Source organism: Acipenser ruthenus, chromosome 1 (assembly GCF_902713425.1).
Source record: "Acipenser ruthenus chromosome 1, fAciRut3.2 maternal haplotype, whole genome shotgun sequence".
Lineage (NCBI taxonomy): Eukaryota > Metazoa > Chordata > Actinopteri > Acipenseriformes > Acipenseridae > Acipenser > Acipenser ruthenus.
Genome location: NC_081189.1, coordinates 43098293 through 43122089, shown reverse-complemented (window position 1 = coordinate 43122089; position 23797 = coordinate 43098293). Strand labels below are relative to the sequence as shown.

Here is a 23797-nt window from a genome sequence, read left to right as displayed (position 1 = left end):
AGGACTGCAAAGACTTGACAGTTGATCAGGTTGTCATGATCGTTGACCCCCAGCTACCTCGTGCTCTGTGGCCGACCGGCAAGGTTACAGAGACCCACCGAGGACCAGATGGTCGCATCCGAACAGCCAAAGTCCAGGTCCGGGACCGGGCCTACATCCGTCCAGTAGCCAGACTGATCCGGCTTCCCTTTCTCAAGGAAGAGGATGAGGATATCCAGACCAACTGAACAGCCAGAGACTTTCCTCCTGACTTGCAAATTTTCTATACAAATTTGGGGGCGGCTGTGTTAGAAAGTCTTTGATTTACGGTTAAATGCTGCCCTCTAGTGTTCATGAATGTTATATTGTTCTCTTTATACACGTCATCTTAGTGAGACAGTTTCCTTATGAGTCAGCTTAGAAAATCGTTTTTTCTGTATTGTCATAGATGGCTGAGAGTCAGCAAGCCCTTTCTTACACGAATAATTCATCTATCTGTGCGTCAGTGCCGAAATGTAAGTAATAATCTTAGTTATAAGTATTTCATCATCATTTCTGTTTGATTTCCATTACACGAGAGTAGATGTTAAAACTTCATGCTGATTTGAACTCGGCTCTCGCCAAGATAAGCACCAACTAAGACGTAGCTTTACAGTAAACTAATGTGATCCATATGCGTCTCCATCCATTTACGTTTCCTTCCATATGATGATGTAGATATCCTTCTGTCTGGTGTTAATGGCTGAAGTGTAATGCTGGCTCCAGGGATCAGCTTATTTTGCCTCCCTGGCGCATCAGCACACACAACGGCTGCGATGCTGGCTCTGGGGATCAACCAAAGTGCGGCCTCCCCAGCGCATCAGCATGACAACCGTCTGGATTGAGCTAAGTAGGGTACATCTCTGGGGTTTTCAAGTGGGCACCTTCCATCCTCAGTGTTTCGTCGACTAGCCCACGACACCTCAAGAGGGCTCGACGGTGATTCTGGCGTCCCAGCATCACCCCCCTCCGTCCCCCACTCAACTCAGCCCAGTTTACTTACCTGTCCCCAGCCAGAATCTTTCCGTCTCAACCACAGCCAGTTGCTGCTCCTCTCTGCTGCTTCAGATAAGTTCTTCACTGTGCGACGCAACTCTTGGCCACTGAATCCGACGTCTCTGAGAAACCGGGTTGTAGAGTGTGCCACAAATCCTCGACAACCCACTTCCACTGGGTAAACCCGAACTCTCCATCCTCGCTGTTCCGCTTCAGTGGCTAGTTGAGCATACCGCAGTTTCTTCCTCTCATACGCCTCATCTACAGCGTCCTCCCATGGCACTGTTAACTCTACCAGGTGAACAAGGCGTGCTGATCCAGACCACAAGACAATATCTGGTCGAAGGTTAGTGGTGGCAATCTCAGGTGGAAAAATAAGCCGTTGACCAACATCTGCCAGCATATTCCAGTCTCTAGCAGCTTCCAGTTGTCCTGGGCGAGGATTGGTTTAACACCTTTTCTTGGTGGTTGCTCTCCTGGGCGGAGGAATGTTGTCTTTTGTGTGTAATGTTTTGATGGAACAGGTGGCAACTTATTGGTCATGTTACGCTTGTCTTCCAATGCTAAGGCCAAACATCGCAGCACCTGGTCATGGCGCCAAGTAAACCGTCCTTTAAGTTGATATCAGTACTTATACGTAAGATTTAAGTTTAATGATTGTAAACATAGCATAGTAAGCTCATGCATATTCACTCTGCCAACCGCAATGTTTCCTTAGTTTACTTAATCCCTTGTTTATTGGAACAAGCAGGGTTTATAGAAACTGTTGTTTCTTGTTTATTACAGACCACGGATACTAGCATTACACAGATACTAGTATAACACAGATACTAGTATAACACGGATAATATTATCTCCTCATTGGTGATTATAAACACGGATTGTTTACTTGATGCACGTTCTGAATAAACCCACACGTTCTGGAATTACCTGTCTCCCCGTGTCTACTCATCTGACCGTGAGCCTATCCTTAGGCATCTGTTCAACTTCACCAAAAGAACTAGTCTAGCCTGAAGAGGTCCCTGTCCTCTGTTACACTAATACTATCATCTCTCTGGGTAGAGCTAAAAACCACCACATCATCAATATAGGTGACTTTATATGTCCGATGGGGGTATAAGACCTTGTCCATCAGTCTCTGGAAAGTCGCTGGGGCTCCATGCAGTCAAACGGCATGGTCTGTAAATGGAAGGCCATCTGGGGTAGAGAAAGCAGTTTTCTCTTGCAAGCTATGAGTCAGCTGGATCTGCCAGTATCCCTTCATCAGATCCAAAGTCGAGAAAAACCATGCCTTCCCCAGTCTATCAAGGAGTTCGTCCACTCGGGGCATAGGGTATGCATTGAACTTGGAGATCACATTCACCTTATGAAAATCCACACAGAAACCATCACTATTGGACTGCACCACTCGTTCTGGAAGGCTGAATGACTCCCAAATCAAGCATAGCACCCACCTCCTTTGCAGACTGCATCCCGGCGACTTTCTGAAATCAGGTAGGTCTCTCCCTGACCTTGACACCTAGTGGAGTAACAACAGCATGTTCAATAACATTAGTTCTACCAGGCACATCAGAAAAACATAACCAAACCTTTTCACCAACTCTTGTAGCTCCTGCTTCTGATCAAGAAGTAACTGTTCCCCATCGGAATGTTAATGATTTTAAGTGGATTGCCATCAGGACCAAAATTCTCTTTCATGTTGATATTAGCTATAAACAGGGCTCCCTTTCTTTCAAGGGTGTTAACAAGTTTGTTAGCGATCGGTGTGCATAAGATGTTGTATAGTACCAAGTGATGACCAGAGGAGTTTTTGTTGCACCAAGGTGGCTTTATTTTATTGTCCAAACAGAGGTGAGGAACACAGGAACAGAACTGAACTTTGTACAACTGTGGCCAAGACCACACCACAAACACAAGACCACACCACAAAATAAATACTTGACTGTAAAAGGAGGCAATATTCTGAAAATCAGCTCTTTACACAGCACCAACCTGTTTAGCAAACAAACCCATCTGAGTGTGGAGCTTGACACAGGCTATTTTTAACCAAACTTAGCCCCTCTCTTTGAAACATACCAAGTAAGTAAATATAATATGTATATGTTACTTTAAATTAGGCAATATGTAAAAATGACATCTCTTTTAACTAGTGTGACAGAGTCCAGGGAAAGATTATAGAGAGTAGAGATATAGGACCACAAATAACATGTAGCTTGTACCCTCTATGACAAGTACAGAGGAAAATATGTAGTCCTATGAGTTTTAAAGTAGGTAGCAGGACTACAGTCCCCAGAATGCCCAGAGGTTGGTAAACATGACTAACCAGAAAGAAACAGAGTTTCTTAATCAGGTGCACCTGTCAATAATTAAATACATAGTTGTATATAAATAGGGCAATGTGGCAGTTTTCTGTGGGAAGGTTATGTCCTGTGTATAGATGTATAGACCTGAGGAAACCCCAACTTTTTTGGACTTGTTTTGGTACACCTTTTTATAGATCGAGAAATGGCTTAGCCCCCCGATATTTAGTTAAAAAGAACAAAAGTTTAGTTAGCACTCCAAAGTGGAGTTAGGACTTTGTTGGTTTGTTTTGTTTTTTTGTGTTACTGCAGCGCTCCCCTGTTAAAAAAAAAAAAAAAAAAAAAAAAAAAAAAAAAAAGGATGCCATGACAATAAATATACAGGCACTGCCTCGTTTAAATACATTTATTATTGTGAGCTGTGTTTATTTACACCAGAAGACAGTGAAAAAGCTTAACCCACCTTATCACACTATTCATAAATACTTAAACCATTTTTCTTCCTTTTGATACTTTCCTCCCCATAGACTTGCATTATGCTTGTCCCCTATTATTTTCAAAAAGCACACCTCAATCATGCGTGCTCCCTTTGTACACACAGATAGACAGGCAACCACACATTCGTAAGTTTTACTTTCATCTTTCCAAAGTCTTAGTTAAATAAATTATGCTAACTTCCCGGTTAGAGCTTTCTTTATTATTTTAAGTGCAAATCCACTGTAAAACTCAGCTGGATTAAAGTTAGTATTAATTTATTTACTTTCTTAACAGAGACGCTGCAATTTCACTGAGCGTAGGCCTCCATTCAATGAACTCCGCCCCCTGCCGTTCAGATACAAAGAAGCTTTTTTTTTCTTTTCTTTCAGGAACCTGATCATCTCCTCCTCCCCCCAGACCCAGGATCCCAACACCCCACATTGGTAACTACACTCTCGTTTCACATTTTACCATTTAGTTTACAGTTATTAAACCGGCAGATAAAGAAAAATAATACAATGTTTACAGGAAGTTCTTATTGCGGTGCTTTCTATGTTATAAACAATGTCTTAAAGTTCCCATTCTTCAGTAATGGTGAATTCAGTCTGTTTATTATTATTATTATTATTTATTTCTTAGCAGACGCCCTTATCCAGGGCGACTTACAATTGTTACAAGATATTGCATTATTTTTACATACAATTACCCATTTATACAGTTGGGTTTTTACTGGAGCAATCTAGGTAAAGTACCTTGCTCAAGGGTACAGCAGCAGTGTCCCCAATCTGGGATTGAACCCACGACCCTCCGGTCAAGAGTCCAGAGCCCTAACCACTACTCCACACCTACCCAAATTTCAAACTTCAAATTTAATATGGTAAATTTGAAGTTCATTTCGATGACAGGTTTGTCTCATTTCATAGTTTACTTACCAATTGCCCGAGTCACCTCATAAGGTCCCTGCCACTTAGCAAACAATTTTGATTCCAATGTGGGAAGTAGCAACAGTACCTTGTCTCCAGGCCTAAAGGTCCCAATTCTTGCTTGTTTGTTGTACTGTTGCTAATTTGGTCTTCCCATCCTCTCTTATAAGATCAAGGATACCTCGGGGTCTCCCATACAGCAACTCAAAGGGAACCAACCCTGTTGATCTCTGCGGCACCTCTCTCACTGAAAGAATGAGTTAGGGAAGAAGTCTGACAGTATTTCTGCTCTTGGTTGACAAACTCAGCATCTGTTTCAAGGTCTGAGGATGAGGATGGAGGTCCTAATAGAATGGATCTTTAACAATTTGTACACTTCATTCAAACAATTAGACATTAATTTAGTTCCTTAATCAGTTTTTTGGGAGATCCCTACTCTCGACATTATCGGTACTAGGGAAAGGGTTTTAACCCCATCCCCACCGACTACACATTATTAGACCGGTTTTCCGACAGTCTCAAACAGTAAATAAGCCGGACGGCTTTGTCTGCCTGCACAAAAATACAATATAATAATAATACAAAACATATACATAAATAAATAAAGGGGTGGGCACTTTGCCACACATCTTGAATGTGGAAAATATGCAATAACAGACAATTCATTATATTACATTTATTTTAAACTGTCAGCACTAATTAGCACAAAATCCCACCTGAATTAAGTGCTCACCAATTTTCACAGCAGGTGATGTCACGGCAGAAGCAGGAAGGAAGAACTCTGACACCAGGCACTGCAGTTTAAAGTAAATGATGCGGCGCGCCATTTTATTTTCAAATAACAAAAATAAATCAAAGGTTTAAACAAAAAGACTGTGCTCACAGAGCAAAAATAAAGCAGTAAACAAAAATAATCATGAACACAAACTAAATATAAAACAACATAGGTCAGGCTGGGCAGATTGCCTTCACTGTTCCTATGTCTTTTAATTTTCGTTTCGTTTTGTTTCTCTCCACTCTCTACGCTCCTCTCGTACACCCACACCACGAGCTGGAGAGCTGCAGGCTTTTTATACCGTGGCCGAGGGGTTTAACTAGCTAGCAATTATTCTCTTACCCCTCGGCCACAATCTGCACAAGTTTATTAATTATTCCTGGTAGAGGACGAGCACCCACTCTCGCCTCTGCCAGAACACACTTTAAATAAAACAATAAACAAGCCCTGTGGCGCTTCGCCGTCATATTTACAATAAATAAATCATAAACAAATTCAAAATAACACAGGGGCAGAGGGGGAGACCCCATTCTAAAAATGTCTAAAACATTGTACAACATTGTACTGTACTAAATATTTTGACTGGATAATTTGTATATCATTAACCTAAAGTGCTGGTATTTTAGCTCCATTCATAGTCTATGAGGATCAGATTTGCTGAAGCTATGGTTCTGTAGGAAAACTTGTTTATTATATACGTACGTGTGTCACAGGCCGAAAGAATAAATATTATAATTATGTGACACCAATATAAAATTGTTTAACCTGGGATATACGAGGGCACTTGAACCACTGTAGCATAAACCCAACAGAGCAACACCAGACCAATAAATACAAAAAAAAGACATTTTACTTTTTCCATTCAAGCAACAAATACATTTAAAAAAGAAACTCCAATACTTTATACAACACATAAAATCTTCAGTTTACACAAGAAAAAAATCTGCAGAAGACATTAAAGCATCACTTCACAATCCAGTTTTCAAATCTACTTAATAAAATAAATAATCCCGGGTGGCTCCCGAGTGGTGCGCAGGATGCGCCCTATAGCCTGGAGATCACAGGTTTGAATCCAGGCTAGGGAGGGTTTAGGTTCGGCAGGGGAATCCACGGTTCACCACGCACCAGCAACCCCTGTGGCTGATAGGGCACCTGCGGTTTTGCAGTGTGGCCATTAGGTCAGGTCATGTTCAGATCGGCATAGGAACTGTAGTCTGTAGGCACAAACATCCGTTAACGCAGGCATATGCTCTCACACAGGGCTATACTCTCACACACAGGGCTATGCGTTCCAGAGCTCGCTCTTACACAGGGCTATGCGTTCCAGAGCTTGCTCTCACACAGGGCTATGCGTTCCAGAGCTCGCTCTCATACAGGGCTATGCGTTCCAGAGCTCGCTCTTACACAGGGCTACGCGTTCCAGAGCTTGCTCTCACACAGGACTCACTCTCACACAGGACTATGTTCCAGGGCTCAATCTCACACAGGGCTATGCGTTCCAGGGCTACGCTCTCACACAGGGCTACGCGTTCCAGAGCTCGCTCTCACACAGGGCTACGCGTTCCAGAGCTCGCTCTCACACAGGGCTACGCGTTCCAGAGCTCGCTCTCACACAGGGCTACGCGTTCCAGAGCTCGCTCTCACACAGGGCTACGCGTTCCAGAGCTCGCTCTCACACAGGGCTACGCGTTCCAGAGCTCGCTCTCACACAGGGCTACGCGTTCCAGAGCTCGCTCTCACACAGGGCTACGCGTTCCAGAGCTCGCTCTCACACAGGGCTACGCGTTCCAGAGCTTGCTCTCACACAGGGCTCACTCTCACACAGGGCTACGTGTTTCAGAGCTTGTTCTCACACAGGGCTATGCGTTCCAGGGCTACGCTCTCACACAGGACTATGTTCCAGGGCTACTCTCTCACACAGAGCTATGCGTTCCAGGGCTACGCTCTCACACAGGGCTATGCGTTCCAGGGCTACGCTCTCACACAGGGCTATGCGTTCCAGGGCTACTCTCTCACACAGAGCTATGCGTTCCAGGGCTACGCTCTCACACAGGACTCGCTCTTACACAGGGGTATGCGTTCCAGGGCTACGCTCTCACAAAAGGCTATGCGTTCCAGGGCTACGCTCTCACACAGGGCTATGCGTTCCAGGGCTACGCTCTCACACAGAGCTATGCGTTCCAGGGCTACGCTCTCACACAGGGCTATGCGTTCCAGGGCTACGCTCTCACACAGGACTATGTTCCAGGGCTACTCTCTCACACAGAGCTATGCGTTCCAGGGCTACGCTCTCACACAGGGCTATGCGTTCCAGGGCTACGCTCTCACACAGGGCTATGCGTTCCAGGGCTACTCTCTCACACAGAGCTATGCGTTCCAGGGCTACGCTCTCACACAGGACTCGCTCTTACACAGGGCTATGCGTTCCAGGGCTACGCTCTCACAAAAGGCTATGCGTTCCAGGGCTACGCTCTCACACAGGGCTATGCGTTCCAGGGCTACGCTCTCACACAGAGCTATGCGTTCCAGGGCTACGCTCTCACACAGGGCTATGCGTTCCAGGGCTACGCTCTCACACAGGGCTATGCGTTCCAGAGCTCGCTCTCACACAGGGCTATGCGTTCCAGGGCTACGCTCTCACACAGAGCTATGCGTTCCAGGGCTACGCTCTCACACAGGGTTATGCGTTCCAGGGCTACTCTCTCACACAGAGCTATGCGTTCCAGGGCTATGCTCTCACACAGGACTCGCTCTTACACAGGGCTATGCTTTCCAGGACTCGCTCTCACACAGGGCTCGCTCTCGCACAGGGCTACGCATTTCAGAGCTTGCTCTCACACACAGGGTTATGCATTTCAGAGCTCGCTTTCACACAGGGCTACACTCTCACACAGGGCTCGCTCTCACACAGGGCTACGCGTTCCAGAGCTCGCTCTCACACAGGGCTACACTCTCACACAGGGCTCGCTCTCACACAGGGCTATGCGTTCCAGAGCTCGCTACGCGTTCCAGAGCTCTCACACAGGGTTATGCATTCCAGGGCTACTCTCTCACACAGGGCTATGCGTTCCAGGGCTACGCTCTCACACAGAGCTATGCGTTCCAGGGCTACGCTCTCACACAGGGCTATGCGTTCCAGGGCTACTCTCTCACACAGGGTTATGCATTCCAGGGCTACTCTCTCACACAGAGCTATGCGTTCCAGGGCTACGCTCTCACACAGGGTTATGCATTCCAGGGCTACTCTCTCACACAGAGCTATGCGTTCCAGGGCTACGCTCTCACACAGGGTTATGTGTTCCAGGGCTACGCTCTCACACAGGACTCGCTCTTACACAGGGCTATGCTTTCCAGGACTCGCTCTCACACAGGGCTTGCTCTCGCACAGGGCTACGCATTTCAGAGCTTGCTCTCACACACAGGGTTATGCATTTCAGAGCTCGCTTTCACACAGGGCTACACTCTCACACAGGGCTCGCTCTCACACAGGGCTATGCGTTCCAGAGTTCCCTCTCACACAGGGCTACGCGTTCCAGAGCTCGCTCTCACACAGGGCTACACTCTCACACAGGGCTCGCTCTCACACAGGGCTATACGTTCCAGAGCTCGCTCTCACACAGGGCTACACTGTCACACAGGGCTCGGTGCCAAGAAGGTGTTCTTTTAAGTGAAGTTCCTGTTCCTTAAACTAGAGCATTTACAATGGAGAAAAATCTGTTTCGCCACAAGGGTGTTCTCGTAATGTATTCCTATACGCGGAGACTACTGTATTTCTTGGTATCACAATATTCATTCAGATAGTCTTACAGTAATCCACAATTTTAAATAATATACAGTAGTGCTGTATGCACCACTCAAGGAATAGTCCACATACTGTATGGTGCTAATTTAGCTTTTGTGCATCTTATCATATGTTCTATAAGTTTTTAAAATCCATACACCTGTCTCTCGATACATTTAGTATTGTAAACTTGAATTTGTAATGTTTTGGGGATTAGGGCTCACTGAAGCACAAGAGGGTGAACTGTTTTCCTCCATAACCTAGCAGGAGTGCAATGTTCAATGCAGTGTGATACTTTATATTAATTTATCTTATGATAATAAAAAAAAGTTTTTATCTATATTTTATGTTATAATCCATAGTTACAGTAGGACAGTTAGGGACTGTCAAGGGAGGAATTATTGCAGTACTTGCAAAGACATATTTAATGGAGTCATATTCAGTTCAGCCTTAACTCATACGTGTAGTGCTGTAGTATTCCATGACTGTGAGGTTTGGGATAGTAACTGTATGCTTCAAGTGCCTCACCAGAACACAGTAGTGAGTGTGGGTGAGTGCATGTATCTGTGTGTGAAAGGGAACTAGGATGGGGAACTCATTAATACCTTGTCCACTGGGAAAGCCTATTGTACCTTAATCGTTTTTCTGATTTCCATAGTCATTGCAGAACTAAGCATCCTATTAAGGAGAACAGCTTGCAATTGAAACAGTTTCTTTTTTAATATATTGATACCAAATCATTCTTAAGCAAAATGGTAGAAAACGTCAATAAAAGACCACTGTAGTACCTTCTTTCAAGTTACTCAGAATATGATTGTTTCCTAAGTCTATAAATCCAATGCCAATATCCTCCCAACACTTGGAACGCAGTGTACATTACTTGGACAAAAAAATATTGAAACCACCTGCATATTGTAGATGTACATTACATCACTCGATGTTAAGAGAGTACAAATGTGAGTATGCTGGATATTATGTCATAAGTGAAAACTACATTTGTGAGAGAATGCTAACCTATCAGAGTTTGGGTGTGTGAAAATTTGAGATTGTTATCCCTTACTCAGATGTATACCATTGATCACACAATTCTTCTTGATCGTCATGAGAAAACTATTGGTATTACTGGCACAGTATTCTCCTGGCTGCGGTCCTACTTAACCTTTCAACATCAATTTGAGTCCTTTGGAGGATCAGCATCGGCTAATTCTCTTGTTGTTTCTGGGGTTCACAGGGCTCTGTTCTTGGTCCTTTACTTTTTAATTTGTATATGCTACTGCTGGGCAATGTGATCAGACAACATGGTTTTAATTTCCACTCTTATGCCGACAACACTCAGATTTATTTTAAAATGAGTTCAGATGATGTAAACGTAAACTCCAGCTATCAACTTGCCTTGACAAAATAGGGGCTTGGATGTCATTTTTTTTGTTTTATTTTGCAGTTAAATGCAAATAAAGCTGAATTTCTTTTAATTGGCTCTAAAACAGCATTAAATAAACTCCCACAACCAATGACCTTTGGCAGCCCCCCCAATAGCTCTTTGCAAGCTGTGAAGTCTTGGAGTCTTATTTGATTCTACTCTTAGTTTTCAGCATCACATTTCAACTGTAGTGAAGTCTGCTTATTATCATTTGCAGAATATATCTCAAGTCCATTTGTATCTTGCAGAATCTGACACAGAAATTTTAATTCATGCGTTTGTTTCATCCCGTCTGGACTACTGTAACACCCTATTGGCTGGTCTACCTTGTAAACTTATCAATCGCTTACACCAGGTTCAGAATACAGCTGCACGAATTCTGACAGGTACAAAAAGATTTGAACATATTACACCTGTTCTTGCCCGCTTGCATTGGCTCCCAGTGAAGTAGAGTTATTTTTAAAATTTTATTAATGACATTTAAGGCTTTCTCTGGAAATGGCCCTGCTTACATTAATGATATGCTTTTACCTTGTGTCCCTGGACGCCAGATGAGATCTGCTGATGCTGGGCTTCTGGTGACTACAATGATAAAACATAGCTCTTGTGGTGGAAGAGCCTTTAGTCATTATGTTCCTGTATTATGGAACAATCTTCCCATTGAAATCCGTAAAGCTGACTCCAATAAATGCATTTAAATCAAAGTTTAAAACACATCTTTATGCAGAGGCCTTTTTGTAGATTGGGATGACCTATTTTAGAATTTTGTTAATATGTATTTTATTTATTTTATTTATTTTTTCCCATTTGTCTTTTGATGTTTTTTGTTATTTTATTGTATATTATATTATATTATTGTATAGTATATTTATTTGTAATGTGAAGCGCTTTGGGATGCCTTGGCATGAAAGGCGCTATACAAAATAAATTTGATTTGACTGATTGTATATGGTGGACATGCCTGTTATCTGTGTACTTTACTCTTGATTGCTTGAGCCAATGAAGCCTAGTTCATTGGGGGCAAGAATCAGCAATCCTTCCGTGTGATAGAGAGAGAAAGGATCGATGCTGTAAATCTCCCTCCAAATTAGAAAGGGCGCTGTGTAAGGGGGAAGGTAAGCTGCCTCCTAGATCTGCCACCTCGGTGGTAGGTGGAAACCGAAAGGTAACCATATTAGGAGGGGCGCGTAGCTGCAAGCAACTACATCCGAATTTCTGGATCATAGGATAGTTGACCGCGGAGATACGTCTGTCACCCTTAAATCCTGGGATCTCAGACTGCTTAAAAATCTTACACTAGCTGAATTAATTCTTGCGTTTTCTGTTTTGAGTACCCCAAAGCATTTTCTGCCAAAGCAGCATCCCGGCTCGCTTTAGATAACACCCTCATAGACTGGTCCCAACCTGATCCTGACCTCTTCAATAGGTTTTTCAGTGGCTTCTGTGCAACCGCCTGTGGTGTATGTACTTCCACTGCCCACTCCACTCCTCTCTGCCCCAAAGCCGCCTTCTCATGGGCTTCATCTCACCCCGCCCCTGCTCTCAACTCCCCTCCCTTCAGGAACCGCCTCCCAGCAGTTACACCTCTCCATTCTTCAGCCCTACCTAATTCCTCAGCTCTCAAATATTCACATGACAGACACATAAAATTCTCCAGTGGCAGACTGTTGTGCAACAATTTTAACTCTTCAATTTGCTCATCCAAACTGCCATTTTCTCCATATGTGCAGTCTCTGTGGCGACGCCCATTCCCTTTCCATCTGCCCACTTCACCGTAAATGACAATCAACCCTCCTCATGGCATCTACCCCCATCAGCATCCCTGTTTTATCTGAGACTCTCCAGAACCATCCTGACCAAAATTTTGTTAACTATCTTATTTTTTGGGCTTTGCAATGGATTCTCCCCTGGATTAAAATTCATCCCATCATTCTCCCTATATTCTAAAAACCTACAATCTGCACTAAAGGAACCCGAAGTCGTCGACTCTCTCTTTGCTTCAGAGACATCGAAAGGGTTCATGTAGGGCCCCTTTTCCAACCCCCCCCCCCAAAACTCATCTTTGACCTCTCTGCCCCTCATGGTTCTTCCAGCAGCAGCATCAATTCTCTCATTCCTTCGGACCAGTTTTTCTTTTCACTACATCATCATCTCTGACGCTATCTATTCTATTAAATCATCTGGATGGGGATCCTCGATAGCCAAAGCAAACATTTCCGATGCTTTCAAAGTTATGCATGTACTCCCTTCCCTCCATCATTTCTTCGGTGTCCATTGGCGGGGGCAGTTTAACTTCGCAACTCAACTAACTTTTGGATGTCGCAGGAGCCTCAAGATCTTTGATTCCAAAGCCCTCTGCTGGATTCTTCTCAACATTCATATCACATCTCTTATCTGCTGCACTTACTGGAAGATTTTCTCCTTATCTCCCCTCCCTCAGACCCCCAGCAGCACTCACGAAACTCAGGTCCCTCTTCTCCATAGCCGCCATCCCTCTGTCAGAGGAGAAAACCATCGGTCCAGTCCACTCCCATGAATTCCTCTGAAAAACTTTGGACACTCTCAATTTTGAAGCTCACCTTCCTCCCAACAAACTGGAACAAGTACTGCGCACTCTTTCTATCCTTCCAAATCGACCACACTATTTCAAAACGGGACCTTCTTTCGCTCCTGGGACATTTTAATTTCACCATTCGCATCATTCCTCAAGGCAGGACCTTCATATCCCATCTCCTTGCTCTCTCCACGACAGTACAAATCTCAACAGCCACATCAATATATCATGTAAAGCTTGAAAAGACATCAGGATGTGGTCCTCCCTCCTGCAGCATTGGAACAGCCTTTCCCTCTTTTACAACAACTTCATTTCTGCCCCCCATGACCTCTCGCTTCATCGGCTTTGGCAGCGTTTTTCTCAGTCAATAGTTCTCCCGTGCTTGGCCTCTGGAACTCCAATCTCTATCCCCTCAGAATAAATCCACAGCCCTCCTCGAACTATCTCTGTAGTCAGCGCAGCCTATCTTTGGGGTCCAATATGGCACAAAAAAGCCCTTATTCTTCTACGATAATCAATCTACCGTGCACATTATTAATAAAGGACGTTCTCCCCCCCAATTATGCAACTCCTGCGTCGCCTCGTCTGGATTTCAGTTACCAATAATTTCAATAATTAGTTATACAGTGCTCCCTCGCTATAAGGCTCCTGTTTATGACGCGCCTCAGATATAACGCTCCTACAGCATGTCCCCAAATTCCCTATACTAGTGATTCATGCAATATTTCTACAGTAAATACAATACCGGTGTTGTTCAATCTGTAAACAACTTCTCAGTTTAACTTCTGTTTCTGTCTCTCCCTTTTGATACAGTATCTGAACTGAAGAAAAGCTGCGCTGGTACTTTATAACACAGACATCTTATTCTGCATTTGTTTTATAACTAAATAAATATGAGTCCTATTATGTGGTTATCTTTCCTAAATTATTTCCTTTTTTATTATCTGTTGTGTTGAATTTTAGTTAAAAAAAAAAAAAAAGATATAAAATATCCTTCTTGAATTCCCTAAGACAGCTGCTAATTATAAAAAAAGTCTATCGGGGAATTCCTCTATCTTTGAATCATGAAGAAAATTTCACAGATTGAAAAATTACTCTCGTGGCAAGACTACTTGCAAATTCAGTGGCAATTTGTGTATTGGATATAACTGTGAACAAAAAAATGGTGCTCTGTGGCCCACTTAATTGTATCCAGACAAGATGCCTAACTCCCACACCAAAAAAAACCCCAGGGATTCTGGCAAAACACACATTTGCTCATGCCAACTTAAACTTGAAGGCTGGACCATTGCATCATATAATGTATTTATTTGTTTATATACTTTTGTACCTATCATTACTACAAGTCAAGCATTACAGTTCCTAACACTTCCCCAGTGCTTTGTGCTTAAGTACAGGTTCACAGTGATGCTTGAAAACCAAATCTTGATTATTTAATTGAATAGTAAATACGTTGACTACTAAGAAAGGGAAAAATAGATACAGAAAGGAAACTTGCCAGTATTTTTTTTTTTTGAAGAGAGGAAACCCCAATCAGTCTCACACTGTGAAAGACACTGGATGAATGTCTTATTGCAGTGCAAATGGCCACATCGCTATAATCCCCACTTTAGCACAACAAATGACTGAGCCCCAGTGACATTATTGTGATGCAGACACTTTTTACCACTTAATGCAGGTGTCCTCACTTTCTATTTCCTCTTATTCCATAAAACATGACTGTACATGTTTTATGTATAAATGTATAAGTATATAATGTATAAGCAATCTTTTAGACAATCACTTTCAAGTGTCATATTAAGGGCTTCGTCAACAAAATTAAGATCTTGCACTTCTCATCTGAAATACATTTGTGACCATGGTGTTAAATTACTCATTTTTTTAAGTAGCAATTTCTTTACAGATTTCTCATTTATTTTCTATGGGTGTGTTATACGTTTCCACTTGAAGGTCCCCAAAGACTGAAGCACAGCAACGAGACCTGTATAAATATTGTGAACAATTAAAGATGGAATTTAAAAAAGCCAGCTTGAATCCACAGGTTTTGATTTTGTTGCTTTATATAACCGATACAAATGTCCTACATCTGATTGGCAGGTGTATTTTAATTAAATGTAAAATAAATATTTGAACAAATATAAACACACAGAGCAAATTAAGTAGTGAAACAAAAAAAAAAAAAAAATCACGAACACAAAAGAACACTAAGGTCAAGCTGACAATTGCCTTCACTGATCCTTATCTTTAGTTCACTTTGTTTCAGACTCTCGCTCTCGCTCTCTCCACTACTCTCCACCCAGAGCACAGGAAACTGCAGGCTTTTTATACAGATGACCATCTCCCGATTAGCAACAATTAATAAATGAATTAACTCGGGAGATGGTCACCTTCTGCACGAGGTTTTTATGATGGGGCTTTAAACCCCATACATGCTGCCAAACAAGATCAAAACATATGCGGCTATTCGCCGTCATTTATAAAAAATAAATCATCATAATAATACAAAATATACATTTTACAGCAGGGCTTTGCCCTCCCCCTTTTATAAGCAATGGGTCAAGGGTGGTGGCCACGGTGGGAGGTCCTCCTCCAATGCAACCATCGGCAGCGGCCAGGCTGACCGTGCACAGCTGAACGGCTGCTTGGGGGGTGGTCTCCTTCACGACCAGCAGCTCCCTAGCTGACAGCGGAAAGGCTGTCAACTTACCGGCTGCCAGCAGAGCCATTAATGGCTTCCGGGCTGGCTCCCCCAGCCCCAGCACATCTCCAGAGGTCAGCAACAAACCACCTCCAGGCGACGGCGAGCAGGTGACCCCAGGCGAAGCAGAGCCAACAGCGACCCCTGGGAAAGCAGTGCTGGCAGCGACCCCAGGCGAAGCAGAGCCGACAGCGACCCCAGGCGAAGCAGAGCCGGCAGCAACCCTAGGAGAAGCAAAAGAGACAGCTTGCCCAGGCGAAGCAGCACAGCAGGCATCCCTGGGAAGTGTCTTGGAGGCATCCCCGGGCTGTGACGTGCAGGTGTACCCGGGTGGTGTCTTGGAGGCATCCCCAGGCGGTGACTTGCAGGCATCCCCGGGCGGTGAAGCCAGGAGGGGAGCCTCTGGCCCAGACGGCGGCAGTTGGCCCTTGGGAGGCGACGCTGGAAGGGGTGCCTCCACCCAAGAAGGTGGCAACGGGAGCTCCACTTCTCCCTCTGCTGGTGGAGGTGAGAGCGGCAGGCATTCTCCCTCTGCTGGTGGAGGTGGGCACAACAACCAATCCTCCCAGGGTGATGGAAGCTGAAACAGCAGGCATTCTCCCTTTGCTGGCTGAGGCGGGAACAGCAGGCCCTCTTCCTCTGCTGTTCTGGACCTGTGGGGTTCCCCTTCTTGGGCTGTGGACGCTTGGCCTCCTCCCACTTGAGCTGTGGACGTGGACACAACAGTCGGACTCACGTCCAGCCCATTGTCTCCCTCGTGTGGCGGTGCGGCTTCGGCATCCCTGGGCAATACATCTTCAGTCCATGGGGGGTCTCCTTCAATCGGACTCCAGACAGGCCCATGAATTCTCTCTGGTGGTGGAAGGAGAGGCGGCTCTTCCTGATCTCCCTCTGGCGGTGGAAGGAGAGGCAGCGCCTGCTGCTCTCCCTCTGGCAGTGGAAACAGAAGCAGCTCTTGCAGCTCTCCTTCTGGTGGTTGAAACAGAGGCACCTTGTGAGGTGACGGCAGGAGGGTAGTCCCTGGTGATGAAGGTGGGAACAGGCAGCCCTTCCATGGAGGTGACGATAGGAGTAGCAAGCAATCCTCCTCCAGCTTAGGAAGGTGCAGGTGGTCGTCCAGTTGAGGATGGAATGGCCCCTCGCCTCAATATCTCCGCTAGGCGAAGTATTCATCCCAGCGGCCCTTCCTGGGCCCCGGAACGCTGGGGAGGTTGCTGCTGCTGCCGCCTTCTGCCGTGTTTTCCCTTTTTTTCTCCCATAAAAACGCTTTTCAAAAATAAATAAAAAATGCAGTCCTTCCCTAGTCTGACTCGGAGGCTGTGGTTTATTCCACGCAGGACACCATATGAAAACATGAATTAAGTTGGGAGATGGTCACCTTCTGCACAAGGTTTTTATGACACACACAGCTATTCACCATCATTTATAAACAATAAATCATAATAATACAAAATATACATTTTATAGCAGGGCATTGCCCTTCCCTCTTTTATAATGTGCAGGGTCTTTCCTACTGACCTGGCACAGTACAGTATTTATTTTATATCCTACTAAACTTATTATAGACTCTCTTTACTGTTCCACCATTAAATTATTATTATTATGCGGCCAAATTTCAGACAGCTCTCTTGCAATTCTTATTTCCCTTAGAAAATACAAAGCTATTGAAATAAAAAGCTTTGTTTTTTCATCTGAATACCTGTTGGGACTATTCAAATAATGTAATGTCAAGTGGCTAATTGCATGGAAACAAGCCTACAGGCTACCAAATAAAAAAGGATGCAAAAGGAACAAGTCATTTTTAGTACTGGCATCAAATCCCTTGTCTGTATAATCTGTATAAATACAATTATTAGTATTAGACAAAAAAATCTAAAAATGCACAATGACTAAAAAACCTGGAACAGATGGAAAACAAAACGTTATTTGTTTAAGCTAAATAATGTGTTAAATATAAATAGAGAAGACATTATATATACAGTATATATATATATATATATATATATACACACACATATATAATTAATATTATTTTTCAAAATCACTTTGAGCAAACAAGTTAAAATAATAACTATTGAAACAATTAAAATAACATAGATGTTGAATTCCTAATAGGTTATTTAAGCTTGTATACAATCCAGAACTTGTTTGGTGTCTGAAAGCAAATAATTTCACTTATCCATTTTTAAATATCTTTAGGATTTCCATTGTAAGAACTGTTAATTACAATTGGCAAGTTCCATTAAAATTAAGCGTAAAGGCATATACTAAGAATATTGATATAATGCTTTGTTATTCCAATAAATTTCAATATATATATATATATATATATATATATATATATATATATATAATATGTAGTAGGTGTGTATATAATCAGTACAACCATGAGAGTTAATAACGTATTTTTTGTTTAACCTCAATGTACTTAAAACATTTAGTAAACAAGCTTAGCTCTTAACTACATGCATAATAATGTTTTCAACTTTTATACACTGACTTGACAAACTGATTTGCAGAACAAAGCAGGCAAGCCTGCTACTGGTCTTTTACACTTTTTGGGGGGAGATTACTTGTGTCTTAATATACTAATCTTGGTTTCCTGCACCTGGGTTTGAGCTCTTTTTTTGTTGTAGTACAAGTAGGGAGGGCTATTCTGCGTGGGAGAGGAACATTTCATGACTTCAAACGAAGACATCAAGTTTTTCTCTTTTTTACATAATCCTGTCTTTGATGTCAGCAAGCTGAAGCCTCTTGGAATAGAAAAGGAAAGCTGTATAAAGAGGCCCGGTTAATTGATAAATGTATAAGTGTTCTAATTCGCCCATATAGCATTTGCACTGTCTTCTGTTTTGCATGCTAAAGGCAGGCTTATACCAGGCAATTATAATAGATCCTCTGAACAAATAATTGAAATGCACAAGTTGTGGGGTATGGAGGTGTAAGGTCATACATATTCTTAATATCATTATTTAGGGGAGAGGGGTCTCTCTCTCACTCCTCCTCTGCTGTTCTGGTTGGGAAGTACCTGCATTACATTTACTTCAGTTTAGCTGAAGGAAATCAGGTAACTGTTCTAGACTTGGGAAACATGAGTTCCAGGCCTGTGCCAGTTTGGTACGATTAGCATTGTTTCATGATTAAAAATGTATCAAATTCAAGGGACAAACTGAAGAATTGTCATCTTACTGAGACAGAAGTACACCTCCTTATCTCCTGAAATCCTGTTGCAAATATCTTGTTAAGAAATACTTATCGCACGACTTCATAAAAAATAAAGCAGAGCCAATGAAACTCAGAAAAGTGCTTTCACTTCTCTGAATAAATCTCAAAACATGTTAATCTGGTTTTTTTTTATTGTATATTTTTCTATAAATATAAATTACAAATATAGTATAGTGGAGATATACACACCTCTAGACTACTATTGATAAAACCACGGAAATGTGCAGCTCAGTCAATACAGCTTTAACTTCAGGTTCTAAAGCTCTTAGTATCAACATTCTTCTCTTATAATAATTATAGTAGTTATAGCCTTTCTTTTGAAAATGAATTGATTTGGAGTTAATTGTTTTACCAGACACATTTTGTTTTATAAAGTTCATATTACCGTGTAGTTATAACGATGGCCGCATTGCCGAGTAACCATAAAACAAAGCACATATTAATAGTACTTCGTTAAAAAAAAATAAGCTTCTCCTCCTGATCTCAGGAATCACCTGGAATTCCATATTTAATATTGGCTCTACTAAAACTGTGGCTTACATGAATATCCATTACCAATGAAATGTCATGTTTTGCTTGCTTAATATGATACTGATAACCACCACTACTCAGTATGTAAGAACCTTTTAAGTTTCCAAGTGACTAGGCAGCAAGGGCAATCATGTTCGTTAAAAGTGAATCATAGAAGTTGTACTATGTAGATCAGGGTTTGATTATGAAAGGATCATTAGCAACTTTTAATGGTTTTATTCTGTTGTTCATATACCAGGACTAGTGTTTCTACTTTACCTTTATATTAATTGTTTTTATTACCTGTGACTAAAATTATATACACTGTGACATACAACCTTGCTCCTGTGACATCAAAGTAGAAAACAATTATGACTCCATATTTAGCTATGTATATCTAAGTATATACATTTAAAATATTACAAACACTTACCATAACACTGTGAATAGTTTGTAGGGCCACCACTGGTAGCCAGGATGATTTGGTGTGATTGGTCTGTAAAGTGTTTAAATTGCTCTGGGGGATTTCACTACAGTTTCCTTCTGTGTCTCTGGTTAAAACTGTGATCTGTTCTCCATAATTGCCATACGGAGTTATCCCTTATACGACTGCTCCTTATGAAGTCTGTACTTTGTGATGTATGAGAATCTACGCTATTTATAGCCTTTCTATCTATCTATCTATCTATCTATCTATCTATCTATCTATCTCAGGGATGTCATTCGCATAAAAAAAACAGACAAAAGTATTAGTAGCATACTGTAATGCATGTGTTTATTTTGCAGGCATTCATTTTGGTCTAACCCCAGAATATGGTGTCGCAGAACATTTGGTTACTTAAGTTGTTTAGACCTAATATAAGAATGATGCTTTGTTAACGTGTTAATGTAATTAAAACAACACACAACAACACACAACTGCTGCAAATGTGTAAACACAGAGAGACTTCAAATGGTGTTGATAAACTTACAAGCTCGGCAAAACTGAGCCTTATTAGATAAAGTAAAAGCCTCTGGAAATCATGTAGGCAAATCCCTGACAGCATAAAGCTGTGCTTTAATGAAAAATATGTTTTTCAGAAGTGACATCCTTCTTCTATCACAGCCCTCCCAGATGTCAGCCATGATGGATGACGCTGTCAATGTGGGTCTGGCTAAGGTATAATGATAGTGCACAATTAAACCTCTTTTACATTTATACCTCACATTAACATATTTATAATTACCTCTCAAGCTCACAGCTTCAAACTTGTACAGGTACATTCTGTGTTAATGCAATCCATAATGTATTTGCTTCAATGAAAAGAACATGTTAATTGCCCCAGTTATAAGTGCTGTTTTCCCTGATGTACTATAAATTACAATTATCATTTTTTTTAACTTTTTTTCTATAACGAGTGGGATCAATCCAATAAAAGAGAATACTGTTTGCGTAAGTTTAGGGGAAATTACATTTGGTGACTTTGACTTTTGTACTTTTTATTTAATTTTGTCTACAAGTTCTGTAATGATAAAATACAGAAAGAGGCAGATGTTATGGGTCAATAAGTGTGTATTAACTTTGAGATCACAGTATAAATGGACAGCATAGCTTTCAAATGTCTAGCTTAGAGTATACAATTAGGCTCCAAATCAACTCATTTTTTTATTAAATGAGATAAGCAATTGAATGGAGTTAAGGATGTGCTTCACACATAATACAAGGAGTTTAATGCTTTTATTTTATGGGGAACCGGCTATCAGCTAATTACATTGATAAATGAATGATTTGTTAGCACTCAAGGGAGTTTTTCTCTTCCAGATTAGCATACACTTGGCATGTGTTGGACCACTTACTATAAATTCCTGATGTTCTTGCTGTTGAAGCATTCATCATCAGCCCTGCAAATACATGAAGCATGGCTGGCATCAGGGACTCTCCGTCATTTCCCTGCAGAAGACATCGACCCAAAGGAATCTCGGAGTTGGAGAAACGTGTTTGATAAATTATCTGTTTGCTGCTTTTTCGATTGTCTCTTTTTACAAATACTGATTGCCTTGATTTTCATAATAGCAGAGGTGAAACTAAAGGTTGAGACATGTTCAGCAAACACATGAAGCAGCTGAAAGTAGGCCATTAGTTTACTATTTAAAAGTCATTTTAAGACAATCCTTCACTCACAAGCAATGCTCATATCATTATTCAAATGTGCTGAGCTTGTGTGGGTAGGCTTTCCAACATCTGTAAAAAACAATGCAATGTAAATGGCTACAGTATACTTTACTGGAATAATGAACAGTTTAAGTCTCTGTGTGTATATTTTAAATTGTATCAGAGCAGTAGGAAAATCCTTACATCTTATATTTTTTTGTTTCATGTATATCTACAGAAATATAGATCTAAATTTGGTTACCACACCTTATATACAGACGTGCTCAAATTTGTTGGTACCCTTACAGCTCATTGAAATAATACTTCATTCCTGCTGAAAAGTGATGAAATTTAAAGCTATTTTATCATGTATACTTGCATGCCTTTGGTATGTCATAGAATAAAGCAAAGAAGCTGTGAAAAGAGATGAATTATTGCTTATTCTACAAAGATATTCTAAAATGGCCTGGACACATTTGTTGGTACCCCTTAGAAAAGATAATAAATAATTGGATTATAGTGATATTTCAAACTAATTAGTTTCTTTAATTAGTATCACACATGTCTCCAATCTTGTAATCAGTCATTCAGCCTATTTAAATGGAGAAAAGTAGTCACTGTGCTGTTTGGTATCATTGTGTGCACCACACTGAACGTGGACCAGAGAAAGCAAAGGAGAGAGTTATCTGAGGAGATCAGAAAGAAAATAATAGACAAGCATGGTAAAGGTAAAGGCTACAAGACCATCTCCAAGCAGCTTGATGTTCCTGTGACAACAGTTGCAAATATTATTACGAAGTTTAAGGTCCATGGAACTGTAGCCAACCTCCCTGGGCGCGGCCGCAAGAGGAAAATCGACCCCAGATTGAACAGAAGGATAGTGTGAATGGTAGAAAAAGAACCAAGGATAACTGCCAAAGAGATACAAGCTGAACTCCAAGGTGAAGGTACGTCAGTTTCTGATTGCACCATCCGTCGCTTTTTGAGCGAAAGTGGGCTCCATGGAAGAAGACCCAGGAGGACTCCACTTTTGACAGAAAAACATAAAAAAGCCAGACTGGAATTTGCTCAAATGCATATTGACAAGCCACAATCCTTCTGGGAGAATGTCCTTTATTTACAATATTATGTTGACTAAAAAATCAAAAGCAAAGTCTGATTTCTATTAAACATGGAATAAACAATGGTGGATGCCAATTACTTTTGTCAGTTTCAAGTTATTTCAGAGATAATTGTGCATTCTTCGTTTTTTGTGGAGGGGTACCAACAAATTTGAGCACGTCTGTATGTATATATATATATATATATATATATATATATATATATATATATATATATATACACAGTACATCCTCGCTATAAATCCCTTCATTATAACAAACCTGGCCCCTGGACCCCCCCCCCCCCCCCCAAAAAAGATAATATAAACACACACTGTCAACATCCCGGTCTGTACGCACAGGATGCCACCTCCGTAGTGAAGTCAACTCTTTTGTCTAAATAAATAATACATGCTGTGTAACTATGCCTCTGAAACGAAAATTATTTTATGTTGCAACAAAGCTGGAAACTACATAGATCATTTGAAAAAAGGAGTAACACAGTGTGGCAGAGAGCGAATGAATCCTAGTCAACAATCTCCCTCCGGACCTGTGAGGGCATTGTGTAACAGGAACAGTATGCCCCATACTGGATGGTTCGACAGTTCATTCCAGGGTCAGTTGGAAGTCAGCCATCCAAAAAGGGGGTGAAACCACAATACTAGAAGTCAGCGTGTAACAGGGTAGCCGGGGCGGTAACGTCAGACCAGCAACAGATACAACGCACACAGGAAAAACGCACCGTGGCGCTGTTTTTATTGAAACTAAAATAAATTAAATATTTAAACAAAAAACACTAATCACAGAGCTGTCATATTCAAGTCTTATAAAGGTAAAACACAGGAGGGAACAGTACTCCTAGTGGTTCATTTTCATGAACTGGGCCCGA

At 41.8% G+C, this 23797-nt stretch overlaps 1 long non-coding RNA gene across 1 annotated transcript; it reads left to right on the top strand.

Annotated features, from left to right (window-relative positions):
* The first annotated feature begins 4029 nt into the window (after positions 1–4029).
* Positions 4030–22484, top strand: LOC131737296 (uncharacterized). Its single transcript, XR_009328903.1, has 3 exons — positions 4030–4234; positions 20758–20836; positions 21479–22484. It is a non-coding gene; the product is annotated as an uncharacterized LOC131737296 (long non-coding RNA).
* Positions 22485–23797: the final 1313 nt, after the last annotated feature.